This window comes from Octodon degus, unplaced genomic scaffold, assembly GCF_000260255.1.
Source record: "Octodon degus isolate 3935 unplaced genomic scaffold, OctDeg1.0 scaffold00015, whole genome shotgun sequence".
NCBI classification, from domain to species: Eukaryota; Metazoa; Chordata; class Mammalia; order Rodentia; family Octodontidae; genus Octodon; species Octodon degus.
Window position 1 is genome coordinate 17668674 of NW_004524591.1, and position 14187 is coordinate 17682860.

The 14187-nt window shown below is 39.8% G+C and overlaps 1 pseudogene; it reads left to right on the forward strand.

Annotated features, from left to right (window-relative positions):
- The first annotated feature begins 13634 nt into the window (after positions 1-13634).
- On the forward strand, positions 13635-13926 carry LOC101586587 (annotated as a pseudogene).
- Positions 13927-14187: the final 261 nt, after the last annotated feature.

Here is a 14187-nt window from a genome sequence, read left to right on the forward strand (position 1 = left end):
TTTTTTTTTTTTTTCCTGAGACAGGGTCTTTTCTAGTAGCCCAAATTGGCCTTGAACTTGCACTCTTCTTGCCTCAGCCTCCCAAATAGTTAGAATTACAAAAATATCCCACCACACCCAGCTCCTGTCTTTTTGAGTACATCATGTAACTTCCTAAGAAAAGGAGTATGTGGGTCTTCAAATACCTTTGTCTTGTTCTCATGCTGAACAATTCAATTAGAAGTTGTCCAGCCGCTCAGCAAGTTCCACTGGGTAGATTCCTTTCTACAGGTTCCACAGTCCCTCCGGATGGTATCTGCACTCAGGCTTGCTGTGTCTGTTTAACCCACCACGTGGTTCCATCTCTTTTGTACTTCATCCATTTTTTAAAACCCCATCTGTTGGTGATTCTTACTAAATTATCTTCAGTCTTCTGATTTCCCCTCCTTTTCAACTGTTCCTTTTCTGTCATTTTAATGGTGCCTAGAATGAAACCTGTATTCATTTTCCCATTCAGAGTAGAAACTTCTACCTCATCCTTCTTATTGAGTTTCAAAAGATTATGTTGGTTGTCATTAAGCAGAAGAGTGTACTTAACTACTTTTTCCCTAAAAACATAGCTCATGGGGAGATTAACCTCTTAAACAATTGTATAAACTTGGAACAATATGGTGGGGATAAATGTCAACTTCCAGAAGTATTAGACAATTAGCATTTCAGGATGGTTTTAAAGTATCACAAGCGATTTCCTATGAGTTTGCTTGCAGTTTGTCCCCAAGGCATTTAGGGAAGAAACTGACTGGAAAGTCCTTGACCTTTTGGTGGCATAGTTGGAGCATGACTCAGGATGGAGCCATCCTAGTCTGGAATTGAATGTGATTGGAATTAAAATGATACATTATTCATATTTGGTTATTATTAACAAGTCATTCTAAACATACAAGTTAGAAGTAATGGTGTGGTATTTAACAAAATCTTCAGAAAAAAAGTGCACATATGCTTATATATGTGTGTGTTTATGTAAGTTTGTTAAAATTTTTATGATGTAAAAAGTATGTGTGGCATATAATTCACAAATAATAATAAAATACACAGTGCTTTTATTGTAACATCCACTCAGCCAATGGATTCTTATAGAACGTGTTTGTTGAATTTTGCAAAACTTTTGTTTCTAGAGCCAACACATGGTTGCAATTGAGCTGTGACTTGACAAGTGGAGTTACATCCCACTCTTTTCCCAGTAAATCTATTGTCATTAAATCTGACATATGTGTTTTATTTTTCACAATCATTTTATTTAACAATTGGCTTGCAAAACTACTGAAAACTTGCAGTTGGCTCTTGCAAACTAGTAGAAGTTAACTCCAGCCAGCTCTATTACTCATAAACTCTACTTCTCCAACCCAAGGGACAAAATGAGGGGTCACCTATGTTTGTTATCCAAGGAATACTTTTCTGACACCACAAATGTCTCTTCCTTCACTGTAATCCCCTCTTTTCTAAGCTTGCCCCATCTCTCGAAGAAATCATGTATCTCAGGGACAAGATAGCTCTGCCTACTACCTGTCGCTTCTAGAATAGAAGAGTCAGAAACAGCTCAGTCAACTGAAATGACACAGTAGGGTAGAGTTAGGCCACTGCTGGTGTCACAACCACATGGTGGCACTATTGAAACATGGGTATTGCAGCTGCCTCAGTACCCCTCTATTATATACACCACCTTTCCTCTACGTTGACACCAGTCTAGCTAAGCTTTAACCCAATTACACCACCTTTAAATACCTTGCTTCCTTATTCTCTTTATATACAGTTCTTTTCAGTTTAGAAAAGACCATGCATTCAAAAGCCCACAGAGCTCTGCACGCCTTAGACCTAACAAACATGTTCTTCCTTCTGCATTCATTCTGGCAACTTCTCGCTAACATCTGATTTTTTACCTCTGTCATCTATAACCCACTGGGGGCCTGCCTATCTCTCAGTGATGTAGGTAAACCTTTTTCTGTGTATCAGTCCAAGGCCTGGGGAAGCTCATAGCCTTTTTATACTTTGTGTGTCTTTACTTGCATCTGTCTGTCTTTCATTGTCCATTCTATCAGCATGGTTTGCTCCGCATATGGACAACTCCACTGTTTTATCATCTTCCATGAGAAATCTCACAAAATTCAACATTTTGGTGTTTTGGGAACTTCACTGAGAGGCTCTTAATTTCATAGACAAATCACAGAAAAGGACTATAATTAGCCCACTTAGAGTCCTTTGCTCACCAGCAGAGCAGTCCATGGTCAGCAGGATGATGTACTTAGCACAGATAAACCCATGCCAGCTTCTGTGAGGGGAGAAGCGTGAATGGCAGCCTGGAAGTGTGTGGAGCAAGGGAGGAGAAACTACTCCAAAGGGGTGGGGAAATACTGCCTGGAGATGGGAGGCAGCAAAGCTGAAAAGGCAAAAACAACAAATGCCCACTGCTGGTAGAGATGTGCGCTTTCTCTTTTTGGAAGTTTCACAATTCCTAGAGAAAACAGGGAACCATATGCCTTGTGGAAAAGAACAGTAAAACAAAAACATATTTCACATAAATATGCTGAAAGTTGTCCTTGGAAGTATTCCTTTGAATGCTAAAACAGGTTGAGAAACCCTAATCTGAAATTCTGAAACCCAAAACTAATGTATAAACTTATTTAAAATGGTGTCTGTTACTTTCAATCTATGTGTAAAAAGTAAATGAACTTTATGTTTAGACCTAGCTCCCATCCACAAGATGTCATACTGTGTATGTGCAAATATTTTGAAAATCTCCTCCGAGAACTCTGAAATTTGAAACACTTCTTGTCCCCAGCATCCCAGATTAGGGATACTCTCCTGTATCGGCTTCTCTATTATGAAGCTTAGATTTTCATAAAATTGTATTTCAAAGGAGGGATATTTTTGCATGTTTTTAAACCCTCCACCATGTGGCATTACTTTAAATTTCCTTGTAATGTGATATCATCATAACAGAATCACATTAAATCGGGGACTGCCTTACTGTGAGCCAAAAAATGCAAAGTAATCTCACTGCTATTTACCCAGTTTTCCTAACTTTATATTTTTTGTGCCTGATAAGCTTTTTTCATCTCTAAAAATCCAATGCATATGAATGTAAATACACAGAAGAAAGAATTAGACTTGGAGTGTGTGTCATTCCACTGGGGGAAACATTAACAAAGTGTTTGCTTAAACTAAGCTTCTGGGCTGCCTGCTGCCTGTTTGCGTGGCTGACCACTGGAGGCTAGCTTGTAGCTTGTAGCACAAAGCTTGTAGCTTGTATCGTGTACCATATCACTTGAGTCTGGGAAGTCACACGGATAGGATCCAAGAAAACTTTCCAAAAACACAGTGATGGATAGTTTTCATTAAATGTGGATCTTAGGGGTGGGCCAGATAGTTCAGCGGATTAAAGCATCTCCTTAGGCAGACGCAGATCCCAGCCTGCCACTGTGTTGGCCCCATCCGTGGGGGGTGCTGAGGCAGCGATTGAGACTGGGTGTGGTGGTGCATGCCTGTAATCCCAGCCTTTGGGAGACTGAAAAACAGGAGGACCACCAGAAGTCGTATCTGGGTAGTGAGACTGAGGATCCTGTACTAAATAAATAATATAAAAAAATTAAAACATAAGTTAATGGGGGCTGGTGAGATGGCTCAGTGGTCTAAAGCACCTACTTAGAACAAGCTTAGCAAAGCACAGGGACTGCGGTTCAATCCCCCAGCACCACATGCCAGCCAGCCCTGCCCCCTGGTGGGCTGAGCTGGCCACACACACACACACACACACACACACACACACAAAAGAGGGAAAATATGTATATGCGTCTGAATTTTATCTTGATGCATTGCTCTGGGGTATAAAAATCTTAGCCTCAACTCTAATCATTTAAAAGATTCAGAGCGGGATTCTTCTCATGCCTTCTCCAAAAGCAAAGAAATCCTCAGTAAAAACTAGAATCTTACTTTGTCCAGGTAACAAATTCTTACCAACTCTCTCCACTTTGTTTCTACCTCTCCTGTCTTTCTCCAGTTGGGATTAGGATTTAGTAGTTTATTACCTTAATTGTTTGATTTTTAGAGTGATAGGCAATAAGCTCAATCTAGCTGACAGGTGTGACAGTGAAGATGGGTTTCTTCAAGAATGTACTTATACAGTGGATTTATTCAATAAACTGAATGAGCTAACCCTAGAGCTCTAAGCATTTGGTATAAACAAAATTAAAGAACATATTCAAATGATAATGCATCATCAGCTATATTCCTTGCAATGATTTAAACTTCAGACTAAACATTTGTAGATACCCATGTGAAATGTTCAAAGAATCCTATGTTCTTCAAAATTCTTTTGGGGTCACATTGCAAGGAATTTTAAAGAATTCCTGACCTATAAAACCAGAAGACTACCTTCAGCAACTTAAAGTCTTCATTAGGAAAATATAACTATATGACTTGCAGCTATAATTAACTATGAAAAGACAACAATTTAAAGAACACACTTTAGGGCTGGAGGGATGGCTCAGTGGTCTAAAGCACCTACTTGGAACAAGCTTGGCAAAGCACAGGGACTCTGGTTCGATCCCCCAGCACCACAGGCCAGCCAGCCCCGCCCCCTGGTGGGCTGAGCTGGCCCCCCCCCCACGCACAATAAATAAATGTTAAAAAAAAAAAAAAGAAGAAGAACACACTTTAGAAAAATTGCATACTTCGCTAACATTTTTCTTATGTTTACTTAATTTTTCACTCTTGAGTCTAATCACATGTAGAGTTTTTTCCCTGATAAATATAGAATTTGGCTAGCAGACATGCTGAAGTTTTCTCTCTCATCACCTTTCAGTATATTTGTTCATTTTGTAGAACAGAAGTTTCTGATGATAAGCGCTTCCCTAGCAAGCGCAAGGGTCTGAGTTCAATCCCCAGTTCCAGCAAAAAAAAAAAAAAAAGAAGAAGAAGAAGTTTCTGATGCTTAAACTCAATATTTAAGCCCATTAAGCCTCTATTTGAATACCCACAGGAACAAAAATTTTGATTTATGTTCTCAGGTTTTTTTCTTTTTTTTTTTTTCTTGGGTTTTTTTCTCCTCTCCACTAAGTAGCAAAGAAGGAGAAAATATCTATTTTTCTAGCCTCTGGTAGATTCCACCACTGTTTCTACCTACTATTAGAAAATTGCTGGCTGGGCATGGTGGCACAGGCCTGTAATCTCCGCACTGGGGGTTGGGGCTGAAGCAAGAGGATTGTTGGGAGTTAAAGACCAACCTGTGCTCCATAGTGAGCTTAAGGCCAGCCTGAACTGCATAGTGAAAACTTGTCTCCAAAAGACCAAAAAGTTAAAAAAGTATGTGTGTGTGTGTGTGTGTGAGTGTGTGTGTATGTGTGTGTGTATAAAATTAAAAAGACAGAAAAAGAAAATTGCCAAGAAACAACCAACTTTTCTGTTTCCTCTTCTACCTTTGCTGCTTAGATACCTTGTTATCATTTAATGCAACACAATGCAAAATTAATTACTAAGGTTTGATTATATTGCATTGCCAGACTGGTTTACTGACAGAGAGCCAGCTAGTTTTTCTACCGCTCGCATTTTCCTCTCTGTTTTTAATAAATGAAAAATGTTGAGACGTATAAAGACGCTGTAAATACTTCACACCACAATTTTCTCCACACACAGGACCCTCTTATTCATTAATTAGCTGCCAACTGAGAGCAAAATTTAAGCAGGGAGAAGGAGACCCCTGAGGGCTGGAGGGAAGAAACAAGAGAGGTGACCACGTAGGTGAAGGCGGAGCTGGAGTTGTGTGTTGGTGACCAAATTGCTATTGTACGAGCTCTCTTCTACCTCTCTCAATCATCACTAGCCTATGATGACCCTGATTTGGGGAGAAATACTAATTATGTGTATATACTACACATGCACACACACCATATACACACCACAAACACACACACACACACACACACACACAAAAGAGGGAAAATATGTATATGTATTTGGAATAGTTTGTTTTAAGGAGGGTTTGTGGTGGGTTTTTTTTTTTTTTGTTTGTTTGTTTGTTTATGTATTTGGTACAGGGTCTCACCACGCAGCTCAGACTCCTAGCAATCCTCCAGTTTTCAGCCTCTCCAATGCTGTAATTACTGGCTGAGTCACCACACCCAGAAGAGGTGGCTGGCTCAGTGTGCCCCGGAGGTGAGGTTGGAGTGGCATGTGGTGCTGAGGATCAAACCCCAGTCCCTGTGCTTACCTACAGAGACGCTTAGTCCACTGAGCTATCTCACCAGACCTTAGTTTGTTTGTTTATTTATTTATATCTTAAAATATAATTTTCATAGTTTAGATTTTCATATTTAATTTTTATTTTCTACCTGACATGGGCAAAGTCTTCAAAATTTAAAAAAAAATTGCCACAACACATTGATACAAATATTGAACTTTGAAAAATGTATTTCAGCTGTAAAATATGAAGAATTCTCATATTTTCTGTTGCTTTCATATTTTCAAGTGTTCTGGTAATTCATCTATACTTTGCATTTGTGTCCTGTAAAGATCTTTCTTTAATTCATTCTGTGATTAAAAACTCCATCTTCTTTTCTTAAGCAAAGAGTCTCTTACTGTGTGTTACCTGCACAGTATGAGGTGTTTTCTAAGGGCCGGGAAGATAGCTCAATAGAATAAGCAACTGCCTGGCAAGTGCAAGGTCCTGAGTTCAATCAGGAATACCACAAAAAAAAAAAAAAGGTTTTCTAGTCTCATCAGCAAAGATTCCAGAGGACAATGAATAACTGACAATAAAGGTATGAATGTGTAAAACGGATGTACAAAGGGTTGATAGCTCAATAGAATAAGTGTTTGCCTGGCAAGCTCAAGGACCTGCATTCAATCCCTGGTTCCACCAAAAAAAAAAAAAAAAAAAGGATGTACAATACAGTAAATTGACAATCAAATAGTGGACTTGTAACCAAGAAGAAAACACCTACTGACTTGCATAATATATTTTTAAATGATAACAAAAATAAAAACAAAATTTTGTTTGTAGAATAATTCTTTACAACTAGGCATAGGAATGCACACCTGTAATCCCAGCATTTGGGAGGCTGAGGTAGGAGGATCACTGTGAGTCAAGACCAGCCTGGGCTACATAGTGAGTGCAAGGTTGATCTGAACTATATGGTGAGACCCTGTTACAAAAAAAAAAAAGAAAAAAGAAAAAAGAAAAAAGAAAAACTCTTCACTAGCTCCAATTAAATATACCAGCACTGAGGTAGGAGAATCCTTGCAAGTTCAACACCAGTCCCTAAGCTACAAAGTGAGCTCAAGCCTAGATTGAAATGCATAGTGAGATCCTGTCTCAAAAAGACCAAAAAGGGGCTGGTGAGATGGCTCAGTGGTCTAAAGTACCTACTTGGAACAAGCTTGGCAAAGCACAGGGACTGTGGTTCGATCCCCCAGCACCACATGCCAGCCAGCCCCGCCCCCTGGTGGGCTGAGCTGGCCACACACACACACACACACACACACACATAAATAAATAAAATTAAAAAAAAAAAAAGACCAAAAAATTAAGTAAAGATTTAAGTACATACACATGGACTCAGTATAGAACCTTCTCTTGTTATTTGTTTCAGACTAACAGTAACAATGAGGTCACTGAGAAATTCAATGGGATTTTGTTGACAGAAAACTCTGGATTAATCAGCTTGAGATAATGCCTTACAAATGTAGGGATAATCATAACTTTATAATATTAACATGGTCTATTTTGTAATATTTGAGTGTTTGAGGCTGTGGATTGAATTCAGGCCTGGTACCAGCTGAGCACATGCTCCACCACAGAGCTAGCTCCCCAGTCTTCCTTTGTAGCTTTTACAGCCAGTAACAGTCCCACAATTCCTCAGCAAGTATATGTATGTAAGGCTTTCTTTTCTCTTAACCTTTGAAAGTTCAACTAGTAAATATTTAATTATATACTGACCTACCCCTTTGAGGCACCAAATTTAGTTTCTTTTGAAAGAGGATGATGTATCAAAAAGCAAGTTGCGGGCCTGGCTGGATCCTGAACAGACCCAGAGAGCAGGCCCAGTGAGTGAGTGAGACTACCCAGGACCTGGCTGGATCCTGAACAGACCCAGAGCGCAGGCCAGCGAGTGAGTGACATGACCTGGGGCCTGGCAGGATCCTGAACAGACTCAGAACGCAGGCCTGGCGAGTGAGTGAGACGACCCTGGGCCTGGTGGGATCTTGAATAGACCCAGAGTGCAGGCCTGGCAAGTGAGTGAGATGACCCAAGGCCGCGGGATCCTGAACAGACCCAAAGCGCAGGCCCCGCGAGTGAGTGAGACGACTGGGACGCAGGATCCTGAATAGACCCAGAGTACAGGCCCAGGACAGAACCCTTCAGCAGAACTCCCTGCAAAGAGGCTAGAGGCAAGACCCACTCAGCTGATTCAGGAGCAGAACATCTTGCCAGAGAGACACAAAGGGTTCAACTCTCACAGCTGCAGCAGAAAGAAGTGGAGCACACAGCCAGAACCAAACAACACCCACCTGGAGGAATCTGAACTTTGTAGATCCTGACCTGTTGCTAAGGTAATAACTCTATCCAAGCTCTCCACCAAAGGTCAGAAGACAGTGGTATACAAAATGACAAAGAGAAGGAACAAAATGCAGTCTCAGGCCCCAAGTCCACCCAGTACAACTGCAGAAGACACTAGTACTGAGGAAACTGGAAATCACAAGCCAGATATCTCGGAAATAATAGCATTGACAGTAAAGAACTGCAGAAAGGTATAGAAGAAATCAGATCAGAAATAATTTCGGAACTAAAAAATGTAGTGTAACTATAATCAAAGAAGTACTAAGTGCTTCTAAAGAATACACTGATAAAAAAAATAGAGGAGAATATAAAAATGATGGAACCCCTGAATAAACAATTTAGGAAAGAAATAGAATCTATGAAACAGGTTCAAAGTGATATACAGGAAATTAAAACCTCAATCACAAGCTGGCAAAACTGTGTGCTTGAAAGTGAAAATAGACTTTCTGACCTGAAAGACACCATTGCAGCTAGTGAAAAAGTAAGAAAAGATCTCTTAAAAACAACTAGGATGCAAGAAAAAATAATTCAATACCTGCAAGAGGATGCAAAGATGAACAATGTGAGACTAATAGGCATCAGTGAGAAGGAAGGAGTCAATACAAATGATATAAAAAGAATATGGGCAGAAGTAATAGCAGAAAACTTCCCAAATATGGGGCAACAATCTGACGTTCCTGTAACCGAAGCATATAGAACTCCAAATAATATCAATCCAATAAAAACCACACCCAGACACATAATAATCAAGATGCCAGAAATTCAGCATAAGAACAGTATACTAAAAGCCGCTAAAGAAAAGAAACAGATCATATTTAAAGGAAAACCCATCAGAATAACGGCAGATTTTTCTTCACAAACCATCAAGTCAAGAAGAGCATGGAGCAAAGTACTTCAAGTCTTACAAGAAAAATTCCAACCCAGACTGATCTATCCTGCAAAACTCTCTTTCAAATATAATGGAGAAGTGAAATATTTTCATGACAAAGAACAACTAAAGAATTTCATGATGACAAAGCCAAGCCTACACAGACTACTAAATGATGTTCTAGAGAGGGAGCAAATTGATCACAGCCCCATGAATGAGAATGGAAAGAACCTGCCAAATAGGGCAAACAATTAAACAGAGGAGAATAAGAGGTATACAGTAGTAGTCTTTCAGTTATTCTTTTGTGTTCAGCAGCAGAATATTTTCATCAGCACACCCTACAAATGGACTTCTCTTCCACTTGATGAGTCATGATTCCACCTGAGTCTACAGGGTGGATTTCAAAGAAATAGCTGTAGCTCAGTTCCACAAGTGATGCCTAGCCACCAGTAACTGTCATGGTCATTATGCATGTCTACAACACACTAGAACTTTGTGTGATATCCTATCCTCAAACTGTTAGAAGTGCTGGTCATTTACTTGCCATTCCAGTATTTATCTTATGTTTTACTCTTAGTACTTCTTTGCTATCATGAAAACTTTTTCTGAGTTCAATTGTTTGGAAACATTTAATTTTCTGAATATTGCTTAATCTTAATTTTTGTTCTAAGATTTATACTGTATCTTTGACTTACAATTTATTTAAAAGACATTGTATGATATCTTCTCCTAGTATTAGAAACTTTAAAAAGTATATTTCCATTTTCTGTTGACTTTAAAAAAAAAAACCCAGAGGTTTGTACCTATGTTGTTTATTTATTATATCTTGCCTATATCTTGTAATATGAGAAACTACTTTGGCAGTAACAATACACAATGTACTCTCCTAAAAAAGAAAAAGCAAGTTGCAAACCAGAGGCATAAGTTTTTAGCATGTCAAAAAAAGGAACATGGCATAAGAAAGGAGAAGTAAGGAGAAAAATGTGTGGGAAACATATATTGTCTGGAAGAATGAATTTAAGGCCTTCCCTTGGAAGCAAGTCAATCAAGGTGGAGGGAGTTCACTCAGAAACAGCAGGCCAGCCACACAAATGACTCTCGGCTTGTCACAGTATAAAGAATGCCTACTAAATGTATAATTTGAAGTGTTAAAGAAAGAAATAGTTAATGATACCTCTTAAAGCACAGTAAGGGTGATCTTACTAAGGATCACTGAGAAGATATAGGAAATATGGCAGTGGGTTTTTGCTCCAGGGTAATGAGATTGGGTTCAACTCTGATGACAGCATGGACACATGGGAATTTAGAACCAAGGATCAAGGTGTGGTCAGTGGATGGGAAATTTCCAAGAGAGTCTGTCAGAGGCAAGGGAATTCTGACTGAAATGGCTTCACAGTATTTGAAAGACAAGTGAGACATAATCTGAGTGTCGGTAGAGTGTGAGTCTGATCAGATAGCATGAATAAGGGGTTCTTCCTGAAAATAGATTTTTAAATACTTTTTTGTGGAAACTCAGGACCTCACGCTTACCGAGCAGGTGGTGCACCACTGAGCCTAAATGACTATTTAATGAGAAAGATACATCGGTGGGCCTAGAAGAAGGCTTACAAGCCTGATTAAAAGTTTCAAAGTGAGATGGCTTCAATGGGATGTGAAATAGTATGGGTCTCTATATATGCCTAGAAAATTTAAAAAATGATAAATATACATTTCATCTTCTACGAAAGTTCATGATATGCTAAGTGAAAATAGTAATTTGAGGAGAAATGTGTATATGACTTTACTTCACAGAGAAGAAACTCAAATCATCAATCTCTCCTCATGATGCTGTGTGGGTATATGCATGCGCACGTGTGTGTGTGTGTGTGTGTGTGTGTGTGTGTCTATGCAATATGTGTGTATAAGATACTTGCTTTCCTCTCAACATGATTGCTTTACATGACAGGGATAGACTAGAGGGATGAAACTGATTTTTGTTTATATAACTTTAGATTATTTGAGTTGCATGAGTCAAAGCACTTGTCTAGCATACACCATACCGTGTGTTTGATCCTCAACACCACTAAAGACAAGTAAATATATGGTGTCTCCAAAAAAAAGGAATAAATTTTTCACTGATTCAGGATTACTCTGTACACTTAAAATTTTATTTTTATTTTTATTTTTTATGTTTTGTATTTTAGGTTTACAGGGTGTTCAGAGTCTCACTACTAGATCAGACTCGTAGTGATTCTCCTGTTTACAGCCTCCCAAGAGCTGGGATTACAGGTGCACGCCACCACGCCCAGTCTCAATTGCCATCTCAGTGTGCCCCGGGGGTGGAGCCAGCACAGCAGGCCCAGGGATTGAACCCCAGCTCCTGTGCCTGCTTGGCCCCTGTGCCTACTTGCAGGCGCTTTAATCCACTGAGCTATTTGGCTGGCCCTTACATTTTTTTTTTTTATTGAACTATAAAATTAACATTGTTTTCTGAACATCCATGTATCTATTTACTGTACTTATATATTAAAATCAAATGCTATCCATAAGCATTTTCTTTTGGTGGTGTTGAGGATTGAACCCAGGGACACTCTATGCTGGGCTATATCCCTGGTCCTTTTTTATTTTGAGACAGTAATAGTGAGTAGCCCAGCTGGGACTCTATCCTCCTGCCTCAACCTGCCAAATCATGTTTTGGGGTTTTTTTAACCTGACAAAAATTTTCCACATAATCAAACATCCTAGCAATACTATAAACAATATACATCAGGATTAAAGTTGGTTAAAACAGAACGACTGTCTCACACACAGAAATGGACACTTCATGGTGTGAAGGTCCTTCAAATCAAGGCTGTCCATATAACTGTGGTATCCAGGGCGAAATGAAGCTGAGGGGCCTCTTGTTCAAAAAGTAACAAAAGAGTTTTCATTAAATGTATTAAGATTTGAAAACTCTTCTTTGAAGTCCTTCTCTGCAGTTGTCATAGTTTAGGGGAGTTTTGTTTTTTGGGTTTTTGTTTGTTTGTTTGTTGTTTGTTTTGTTTTGTTTTGGTGGCTCAGGCTGCCTGAAGAGCAGGTCTGCTAAGGCAGGTGGAGCTGGGGATTGAACCGTGATATCCTGCTCCTGACTGCCTTTGCATGAGCAGGTGCTTAAACAACTGAGTTAAGGGCAGGCCCCCTTTATTTCTGTTTTAACGTCATTTTAAGTAAAAAAAAAAAAAAAAAAAAAAAAGAAAGAAAAGAAAAGAAAACTAGAGTTTGGTTATTTCTCTTTATATTAAGCAGTATTGGTTCCAAGTGCAGATATGAGGTTGGGTGGGGCAGTACACACTGGTAATCCTAGCACTCAGAAGGCTGAGGCATTTCTGTAAGTTTGAGGCCAACTTCAGCTATATGAGTTCAAGGCCAGCCTGGACTACATAGCAAGACCTGTCTCAAAAAAACAACCAAACAACCAACCAAAAATCAAATGCAAAGATGAGAAAAATTACTATGTACCCAAAGTCACTAAAATCACATGGTTTTTTGTTTTGTTTTTTACATTATTAAATTAAACCTAGGGCCTGTCCACTAAGCTGCATCCCCAGCCCTTTTTGTTTGTTTGCTTACTGTTATTTTACTATAATTTTTTATGTGGGGGGAGACAGGGCCTGTTTCTAAAGTTGCCCAGGCTTGTTTCAAACTTGCTGTCTTCCTAGCCTGAGTCTCCCAGAGCGCTGGGATTACTGCTATACACCAACATGCCTGGCTACACAATTAGGATTTTACAGTGTGTGCACCCATTTCCACTTTCTTTTTACCAGAACACTGAAAACATTGCTCAAAACAAGAGCAACTACTTTTATTTACTTCACTTCTTAGGCAAGCACCATATATCAACTCTTGATTTCTAGAGGCCAGGGAGATGGCTCAGTAAAATAAGCACTTCCCTGGCAAGTGTAAGGGCCTGAGTTCAATCCCCAGTTCTGCAAAAAATATCTCTATTTCTGGCCAATTGTTGAGGAAGGAAGAACTGAAAAAGAACCGTGGGGGCCAGGGCTGTTGTTACAGCTCAATAGTAGAGCGCTTGCCTCCCAAACAAAAGGCCCTGGGTTCAAGCTAGTGCTGAAAAAAAACAAACAAAAAGCTATGAACTCGACTTTCTTAGGCGTGCTGGGAAGCCGAAGCTTTGCCCGCAGTGGGAAATGCCCCAATTTATCCGCACACCACCTCAACCAGGGAAGAAGATGCTAATTAAAGTGAAGACACTGACAGGAAAGGAGGTTGAGATTGACACTGAACCTACAGACAATGTGGAGCGAATCAAGGAGCATGTAGAGGAGAAAGAGGGAATCCCGCCACAACAGCAGCGGCTCATCTATAGCGGCAAACAGATGAATGATGAGAAGACAGCAGTGACTACAAGATTCTAGGTGGTTCTGTCCTCCACCTGGGGTTGGCTCTGAGAGGAGGAGGTGGTCTTAGGCAATGATGAGTCTTCCCTCCTCTGTACCTCCCTACGCTGTCACTCATAGTGAAGTATATATTCTGTCACTGGCTGGGACACATGAGCCGTTACCTCCTGTCTTGGATCCCCTGTGTTGTGTATTTACGGATGGGAGACTGAGGACCCCAGGATGCAGTGTTCCTGGCCCAACGGGCCCTTGCTGACTAGTGGGTTTTAGTTTGCAGTCTTGTGCACTTCCCTCTTATGGCTGTGTCCCTGATTGCCAATAAAATATTTCCTAGCCTTCTGGAAAAAAAAAAAAAA